Source organism: Scyliorhinus canicula, chromosome 5 (genome assembly GCF_902713615.1).
Source record: "Scyliorhinus canicula chromosome 5, sScyCan1.1, whole genome shotgun sequence".
Classification (NCBI taxonomy): domain Eukaryota; kingdom Metazoa; phylum Chordata; class Chondrichthyes; order Carcharhiniformes; family Scyliorhinidae; genus Scyliorhinus; species Scyliorhinus canicula.
The window spans coordinates 51970359-51980250 of NC_052150.1; the positions used below are offsets into that span (position 1 = coordinate 51970359).

The 9892-nt window shown below is 50.2% G+C and overlaps 1 long non-coding RNA gene across 1 annotated transcript in view; it reads left to right on the forward strand.

Moving 5' to 3' along the window:
• The window catches only part of LOC119965978, a 29059-nt gene extending 23909 nt beyond the window's left edge, over nucleotides 1–5150 (forward strand). The window contains exon 3 of the long non-coding RNA XR_005460650.1: nucleotides 4823–5150. This is a non-coding gene — a long non-coding RNA (uncharacterized LOC119965978). The remainder of the gene's footprint in view (nucleotides 1–4822) is intronic.
• Nucleotides 5151–9892: the final 4742 nt, after the last annotated feature.

Here is a 9892-nt window from a genome sequence, read left to right on the forward strand (position 1 = left end):
TTTCCAGCTCAAGGATTTGAGGGGGATAAACACAGGTCACTCATTAACTCTTTCCAGGAATTGACATGTGATGCTTCCTGTCTGAGCCAGCAGCTGTATGCCCAGGTGAGTGTTACAGCAGTCATTTCTTTCACTTGCCCCTGTCTGAACTGCTCACTAGCTTTCAGACAGGGGTCTCTTTTCTGGGAGTCTATTGGGGGGGGGGGGGGGGGTCCCTTTATTTAGGATGTTTCAGTGGAGGTCCCCCTATTCAGGGGTCTCAGGGGTCCCCCTATTCAGGGAATCTCTGGGGGACCCCCCTATTCAGGGGGTCTCAGGGGTGTTTGCGATGCAGCGGGATGGGGGCTGCTTTGCGATGCGGAGGGGGTGGCCAGCCGTGCGACCTCTATTCACTATCCTTCGCATTCAAATTCATGCAAGGCGTGGATTACGAGAGATTCCATCGGAATCATGCGATAGGGCCTCCATTTTTGAGATGGCAGCCCGATAGGGTGATTCCGATGGAACCTCTCGTAATCCTCGCCATGCAAGAATTTGCATGCGAAGGATAATGAATTGCGTCCTGGGAGCGCAAATCAGTTGCAATTCACCTCCGGCAGAACAGAACAGAACAGATTTCTCCATCCCGGGACGCCGGGAATGCATTCCCTGAAGAATTGTGCTTTGGGACAAAATCGGGATCGGCACTGGGCGCCAACCTGAACATGATTCTCTGACCCTCCACTGGCAGTGTGAATGAATTTCACACTGCATGCCAGCGGGAGCATGTAAATACATGCAAATGGGTCGTAATGCATTTGCATCTATTTAGCGAGCCCAGTGCCCTATACTCAGCCCTCCCGTGATTCTCCAATTCCCGCAGCCAGGAAACACATGGGTGCAGTTCATTTGTGCTCTCTACAATCGTGGCCCTGGCGTTGTGGTCCTTGTGGTGGGACAAGGGGGCAAGTGGGGTAGGGAGGGGGTGGTCAGGGCCGATTTGCAATGGGGGGGCTGCCGGTCATGGGATCTCGCTATCGGGCTGCCGCTCAAGCCAAAACCCTCGTCACAATGTCTCCACCGCGAATGCAACCCATGCAGTGTTGGCCTGGGTGGCACGCATGGCTGGCATCACCTCCTGCTCCTGCCCACAGTTGGACTCCTCCAACTGCACCAGCAGGTGCTGGATGCTCACTGACAACCCCTCATGTAGTCCCTGGCTCTGCATCTGCATCTCCACAATCGATGGGACTGTTTATTCCAGAAGCCCAAAACACGTCTGGACGGCAGCTCATTCCAGGGTACGGTCTGCCCTCTGACCGTCCGCCCCCTCGGAAGTTCCTACCTCCACCTGATGCACCATAGCATTTGTCTGGTGAGCACCAGATAGTGTCCAAGGAGCCTCTTCACTAAAGTGCCCAAAGAGGCGAGTGTCTCTGGGATGGGGGAGGGTGTTGGAGACAGCTGTGACGGGAAATCGGTGTCAACATCGGACTCAAGCTCCGGGGGTGTTCTGGGTTTCTGGCACATGGATCCCCCACATGTCGGTGTCATTGTTGCTGCTCGGCTCCTGGAGGGTTGGTTCTGGCTGTGGCTGTGGCTGGGGGTGGGGGACACCAGAACGACCCGCCCTATCACCAGCAAGTCCTGCAAGACACAAGACAAGATGCATAATTAGACTGCGGGTTGGGTGTGGTGTGTGTATGGTGTTGGTGGGGGTTGGCACATGTGTCATGGGGAACCACAACTCAGTGGGGTCTCACTTCATAGTCTGAGGCCAAACTCCAACCCGGCGACTTCCCTTTCCTCAGGCCCACCGACCACGTCCCGGGTCCTGTGCTCTGCCACAGTGAGGGGCCGCAGGCCTGGCGGTTCTCCTGCAGTCCTCTCCCGCTCCCTGCGGTTATGAGCTGCCTTCTCCTGTGGGGTGGGGGGGAGGACACATAAAACGACAGTGTTAGACAGTCTGATGCATGCAGCCCAAGGGGTGGTAGCTGGTGGCTTCAGTGGCCAGGGCACCCGCCATGGCGGCCGGTATGGGTGCCGGCATGTAGTGCAAGCTGGGGTTCGGCCACCCTCTGGGTGGGGGTGGGGTAACGTATGTGTGGCATGGAGGTTGGTGCCTAGGCACCATGCTGTCTACTCACCCTGGCCGCCTAAGGAGATCGGGCAGTTTTTTCCTGCATTGCTGGCCGGTCCAGATAGTGTTGTTCACAGCACTGACGTCCTCTGCCACCTGCGCCAGGCACGGCAAATGGCGGCAGCTGGCAGCCTCCTTCCTGGGCCATGGTACAGGGTGGCTCGCCTCTCCTCCATGGTGCCCTGGAGGGTCTCAAGCTGGCCATTCGTGAATCTCAGGACCACTCTCCTTGCTGCCATCTTGTTGGCTGGGATGGTGTGTGTGGGGAGTGCAGTGTGTATATGAGGCTGCAGCTTGTCAGCCTGATGAGTGTCAATTGCAAATCCGGAGAAATTGGCACCATTTCAGTAGTGTTCCACATAGCGCCAGTGCTAGCCCCTTAACGGTCGCAGGTCCGGTCCAGGTGCGGCGCCAGCTTCGCTGTCATCTCCACAAATCCTGCGCCGGCATCAAGACCTTAGCAGGATTCTCTGTCCTGCCACATCTGTTTTCTGGTGTGGTTCGCTCCCGCCGGCTGCGGGATCCTCCGCCCTGGCAGCCGGCCAATGGATTTTCCATTGTGGGCCTCTCCACGCCGCCGGGAAATCCCCGGTGTGAGTGCACTGCCGGTGAAGTGGAGGATCCCATCGATGGAGAACCTAGCCCCAGATCCTTTTCCTCCTGAATGAAACTATAGATTTTCTTATTGATTCAGCAACGTCCTCACTTTGATGAAAAACAATCTGGCTGAATGCCTGCCTGCCCATTGTAGGGCCATTTATCCAGTGTAAAGTAAACTGGTTTTATATTGGTTATGGTGAAGCTTGTTACAGCAGGTTCCAGTTACTTACTGTTTAACAAACTGGACCAAGGGCAACATGTAGGAAAGTCTATCTTTGTACCTCACATTTATACTGCTGTCGCTTTCTTTCAACACCTATCCCTTATCGTTTCTCTGTATCTTCTTCATCTCTGAAATTTTCCTGTCATCTTTCATTTATTTAATTCTTATTCTCACTTTTGTTCATCCTTTTCAGTTTCTGCTGCTCTTTTTACTGTTTGCCGTCTTCGATGGGGGAGGTGATCAACTCACATCTTGGGAGGCGGAGGACTCACTTGAATATTTAATGAGGCTACATACCTCATTTGTTTTCCTATTCTAGAGGTAACATAGCCAGCTAATTTTCCTGTGCTACAGGAAGGTGAGGACCACTCGATGTAAATGGGAGATGCTTTTCCAGCATTGCTTGCGGGCTAGGAAGGGCAGGAATTCTTCCTTCCACTGGCGTCCATTCTTCCAGGCTGATCTCTCAAACGTACCCACTCTCAACTGCCCTCTCCACCACCCGGGTCTGTGCAATTTGGCTGCCCACCTGGGACCATGATCTCCCACTGACATAGTCCTTTCAATCCCATCCTTCCTCCCCTGCCTGCCACCTTCGATCTTCCGCTGACAACTTTGGATTCTCCCCCCCTCCCCCTTCCACTTTCGCTATCTTCTGCTGACTTTTCCAAACTCCCCCTCTTGATCTGGCCTCTGATCTCCCATCATCCAATCTGAAATCTCACCAACCCCCCCTCACCTCGCCTTCCCCAACTCCACTCCAGCCTACAAACTCCCCTAACCACAGCCTTTACATTACCTCCCTCCTCTCCATTCTCCAGCTGTGACCTGGTGCTGAAGGCCTACCCACATGACAGCTAGCCAGTTTTTCAATCGGACAAAAGATATTGATTTGGTTCTTTCACCAAACTGGCAGGACCAGACAGAAACCTGTTCCCCTTTGTTTCCTGAATCATAGAAACCCTACAGTGCAGAAAGAGACCATTTGGCCCATCGAGTCTGCACTGATCCTCCAAATAAACACCCTACCTAGGCCCACTCTCCTGCCCTATCCCCGTAACCCCACCTAAACCCAAGGCCAGAATTGAACCTCGATCCCTGCCTCTGTGAGGCAGCAGTGCTAATCACTGTGCTGCCCCCCCCCCCACCCACATCCCATCGCCGCTCACTCCCCACCTCCCTGTTAATATTAGGGTCTCTGTGTTTACTTCGCAAGAGTCCAATGAAAGCAACTACTAAATTTGGAGTGGGATTGACAAGGTTGAGAGAGTTGCCACTACAGGGAATTTTTTTTTAATGGCCTGAAAATGTGATATATCAGTTAATTGTGTGTCACAAGAGACCCAGCTAAAGCTTTTACTTTGAGAAGAATTGCTCCCAGGACAGGCAGCAGCTTCACCGAGTGCTGCCATACGCATGTTTGGATCACATTCTCAAATGGCATTCTCCACTAACCCGCTCAATTAGAATAAGAAGCCAATCTAAATGAGATTAGTTTGAACTAATGCTGTAAATATAGGAATTTCATGGAATGCAATTGACTTCAATGGAGAGGTTCATAGTGAGATTGAAGGTTTTGGCTTCGTTCATGGTATTAATTCACAATATGTCTTGTTAATTAAAACCATGCAGGACGAAACTCACTATACAAAAGGATTGACAATGGTTCTCAACTTGTAAGTACATCAGCATCACCAAGTCCCAAGAGAAACAGAACAAAGTGAAAAGTTCATTTGTACAGCACACATTCAGCCAATTAAATTTCTACTTAAATGTAAACCGATGTTTTAAAGAAAAGGTGAGCATAGAATGGTGCAAATGTCCAGCAGTCTGTAGTGAAATGGAACTGAAACTCTACCTCTTTTTTGCCACAAGCATAGGCTGAGGGGGCGAAGCAGCAAGATGAGGGAAAGTTACTGGAGTGCGAAGTGAGGAAAGTGACATGAGGAGTCCCTGTCGCCATTCGTGATCTGCCAATCTACACAGACATGGAGAGCCAATCTACCTCTGAAACCGCCAACCTTCCTAAGACTACAACTGCTCTGGATTTGGTCCTAGGGCACCGTGCAAGCTACCCACACTGTGCGGTCACCCTCTCTACCTGCTCTCCGCAGAAAAGACATCTTTCATGCGAATCTTCAAGATGCTTTTGTGAGTCCTTCCTCAGTGTGTTACGATCCCAGACTAGACCCCAACAGTGGCTAAGATACTGGACTGAAACCCAAAATTTAAAGTACCCGATTCTGTTTTTTCCAATTAAGGGACAATTTAGCGTAGCTAATTCACCTGCCCTGCACACCAGAAACGGCAATGGCAAACCCAGCCCTGTCAACTCTGCAAAGTCCTCCTTACTAACATCTGGGAGCTTGAACCAAAATTGGGAGAGCTGTCTGACAGACTAATCAAGCCTGACAGAGTCATACTCACAGAATCATACCTTACAGATAATTTCTCAGACACCACCATCACTATTCCTGTCTCACCAGCAGGATAGATCCAGCAGATGTGGCACAATGGTATACAGTTGCACTGGGAGTTCTCAACATTGACTCAAGACCCTATAAAGTCTCATGGTACCAGGTCAAACATGGACAAGGAAACCTCCTGTTGATTCAACAATACTGTCCTTCTCAGCTGATGAATCAGTCCTCTGCCCTGTTGGACAGCACTTGGAGGAAGCACTGAGGGTGGCAAGGGCACAGAACATACCCTGGGTGGGGGACTTCAATGTCCATCACCAAGAGTGGCTCGGTAGCACAACCACTGACTGAGTTGGCTGTGTCCTAAATGACATAGCTGCTAGACTGGGGTTGTGGCAGGTAGTGAGGGATCCAACAAGAGGGAAAAACATACTTGACATCATCCTCATCAACCTGCCTGCCACAGATGCATCTTTCCATGACAGTATTTGGTAGGAGTGATCACAGCACAGTCCTGTGTAGATGAAGTTCCGTCTTCACATTGAGGATACCCTCCACCGTATAGTGTGGGGATAGACTTCCAACAGATCTAGCAACTCAAGACTGGGCATCCATGAGGCGCTGTGGCCCATCTGCAGCAGCATAATTGTACTTAACCACAATCTGTAACCTCATGTCCCGGCATATCCCTCACTCTGCCATTACCACCAAGCCACGGGATCAACCTGGTTCAATGAAAAGTGCAGGCGAGCATGCCAGGAGCAACACCAGGCGCACCTAAAAATGAGATGTTAACCTGGTGAAGTGACAACACAGGACTACCTGTGTGCCAAATAGCACAAGCAGCAAGAAACAGGACAAATCCAACCCAGCCAATTACCTCCCCATCAGTCTAATCTCGATCATCAGTGAAGTGATGGAAGGAGTCATCATAACCCTACCAAGTGGAGCTTACTCAGCAATAGCCTGCTAAGTTTGGGTTCAGCCACGGTCACTCAGTTTCTGACCTCATTACAGCCTTGGTTGAATGATGGAAGAAAGCTAAATTCCAGAGGTGAGGTGACTGCTCTTGACATCAAGGAGGCATTTGACTGAGTACAGCATCAAGAAACCCTAGCAAAACTGGAGTCAAGGGAATCAGGGAGAAAACTCTCCGCTGATAGGAGTCATACCTGGCACAAAGGAAGATGGTTGAGGTGGTTTGAGATCAATTACCAGCACATCACTGCAGGAGTTCCTCAGGGTAGCGTCCTTGGCCTAACCATATTCAGCGGCTTCATCAATGGCCTTCCTTCCATAATAAGGTCAGAAGTGGGGATGTTCACAGATGACTGCACCATGTTCAGCACCATTTACGACTCCTCAGATACTGAAGCAGTTTATGTCTAAATGCAGCAAGACTTGGACAATATCCAGGCTTGGGCTGACAAATGGCAAATAACATTCGCACCACATAAGTGCCAGGCAATGACCATCTCCTACAAGAGAGGAACTAGCCATCGCTACTTGACATTCAATGGCATTACCATTGCTGAATCCTCCCACAATCAACATCCTTGGGGTTACCATTGACCTGAATACTGTGGTTATCAGACTAAATCAAGGGCTATAAATCCTGTGATGAGTAACTCACCTGCTGACCCCACAAATCCTGTCCACCATCTACAAGGTCCAAATCAGGAGTATAATGGAACTCTCTCCACTTCCCTTGATGAGTGCAACTCCAACAACACTCAAGAAGCTCGACACCTTTCAGGACAAAGCGGCCTGCTTGATTTCTACCCCTTCCACTCCCTCCACCACCGATACACAGTAGCTTCTGTGTGTACCATCTACATGATGTATTGCAGGAACTTACCAAGGTTCCTTAGTCAGCACTTTCCAAACCCACGACCACTACCACCTAGAGGGTCAAGAGCAGAAGATACCTGGACTACCATCACGTGGAGATTCCCATCCAAGTCACTCATCATCCTGACTTGGAAATATATTGTCATTCCTTCACTGCTGCTGGGTCAAAATCCTGGAACTTGATTAATAAATGGATCAGGGGTTATGGGGAGAAGGCAGGCGAATGGGGATGAAAAAATATCAGCCATGATTGAATGGTGGAGCAGACTAGATGGGCTGAGTGGCCTAATTCTGTTCCTATGTCTTATGGTCTTATGGTCTTTTAATTCTCTTCCCAATGGCACTGTGGCTGTACCTACACCTCGGTGACTGCAGCAGTTCAAGGTGGCAGCTCACCACCACCTTCTGAAGTGCAACTAGGAATGGCCAATAAATGCTGGCCCAGCCAGTGACGTCCACATCCCGTAAATACATTTAAAAAACCACGACTGAAATTTAATTGTCAACTTGTTTCCAATGATTTTACTTTATTTATGCCCTGACATCTTAAAAGTCGATGATATTTTGGAAGCCCAATGAAACCTGACAAGCTTTGTTATATGATGGCTCCTGAACCGTGATACTGCAGCACTGAACTCAGCAATGAGACCAGCTTTTGAGTGATCCATTTAGTTATGAAAAGCCTATTCTTTTTTGAGAGTTACATTTTTCAAGCATATTGCTCTTAAATGTGACTTCAATCTGGCAACAAAAAGCCCAATGGAGCAATGTATGTACTTCATTATTAATACAATTCTCAAGTGTGAAACAAATGGCAGGTTTCTTCAATAAAATATTTATTATGGAGTATGAAGTGCTTAGATAGTAACTTAGTATCGTTGTACACTGTCTAGAGTTGAGATTTTGTTGTTCCACACAGCTAATCTCTCAAAACAGCAGTCAGCCCTCTATGAAAAGCCTGCATGAAAGCTGTAGAAATCACTGTACTTTTCAGAATGTTACACTCAATCGCTTACAGAAAACATCAGTCTTCATGGATCTCATGGTTAGGAACCATTTTTAGGTACTTGGGAAAATTTTTGTATCATAACATTTACAATGCAGAAGGGGGCCATTCGGCCCATTGAATCTACACCGGTCCTTGGAAAGAGCACCCAACTTAAGCCCATGCCTCCACTCTATCCCCGTAACCCCGTGTAGCCATCTTGGATGGTCACTCCCAACTAGGTACAGAGAAACTCGCAAAGCCTAGCGGGTAAAATGGACAAGCCAAGACTCAGGCAGGCTCAGAGCCTGAAATGCATATTTGTCAACAAGAAGTCCAGACAGTATTGAAACTCCTACCAATTAGCATCTTAATGGGGCTGATTAGCATTTGATGGCCCATTTTCACCAAAACAAAGAACTGGTACTTGAGCAGTTACTCCTCCGGACCCGAGAAGATCCAGAATCAAACAGTGGCCACTGTTTTCTGACCTAAGCCGGGTGCCCGAAGTTAAGTACAGGTTATCTTAGTCGATAGGTGTAGTTAATTAGTAGCGTTTATGTTGCATGACTAATTGTGTGTAAATAAAGTACCTTTGACCTTGAACTAACTCACTGGCGCTTGGCTCTTTGATCGATAGCCGGTTGAAACTTGTGGTGGTATTATTTGATACCTGGCGACTCTAAGCATTAGGACATAGATAACATAGAAAGAAAGGCAAATTCACTGATTTCCATAATTGGAACAGAGCCACAGAAAGGACCGAGAAAGGAGTATAAGAAAGAAAAGGCAACACCCGTAACACCACCGAATCTTTTGGACACTAAGCGGCAATTTAGCATGGCCAAACCACCTAAACTGTATGGGCGCGATTCTCCGCTCCCCACGCGGTGTGGGAGAATCGCGGGAGGGCCCCCCAACAAAATTCACGCCCCCTTGGCGCCCCCCCCCGCGATCCCCCCCCCCCCGGCTCGGAAGAATCGCCGCTCGCCGTTTTGAACGCCGATTCTCTGACCCGGATGGGCCGAGCGGCCTGCCGTTCGCGACCGTTTCACGACGGCGGCAACCACACCTGGTCGCTGCCATCGTGAAACGGGTGAGATATGCCCGTTTGGGGCTTGTGGGGGGAGTACAGGGGAAAGAGCACTACGACTGTGCTCGGGAGGGGACAGGCCCACGATCGGTGCCCACGATCGTCGGGCCGGCGTCTAAATCGGATGCACTATTTCCCCTCCGCCGCCCCGCAAGATCAAGCCACCACGTCTTGCGGGGCGGCTGAGGGGAAAGATGGCCACCGTGCATGCGCAGGTTCGAGCTGTCAGCATCGTGACGTCAGCCGCGCATGCGCGGGTTGGAGCCGGCCAACCTGCGCATGCGCGGCTGACGTCATTAGGCGCGCCGGCTGCGTCATTCTTGGCGCAACGCCCCCGTGGCCGAGATTTACGGAGCACCGCTCCTAGCCCCGCCGGGAGGGGAGAATAGGGGGCGAGAAGCGGCCTCCGAGGCCGTCGTGAAACTCGGCCAAGTTCACGACGGCCCTCCCAATTTTTCCCGCGAGCGGAGAATTCCACCCCATATAGAACAGTACAGCACAGAACAGGCCCTTCGGCCCTCGATGTTGTGCCGAGCAATGATCACCCTACTTAAACCCACGTTACCCGTATCCCAACAATCCCCCCATTAACCTTACACTA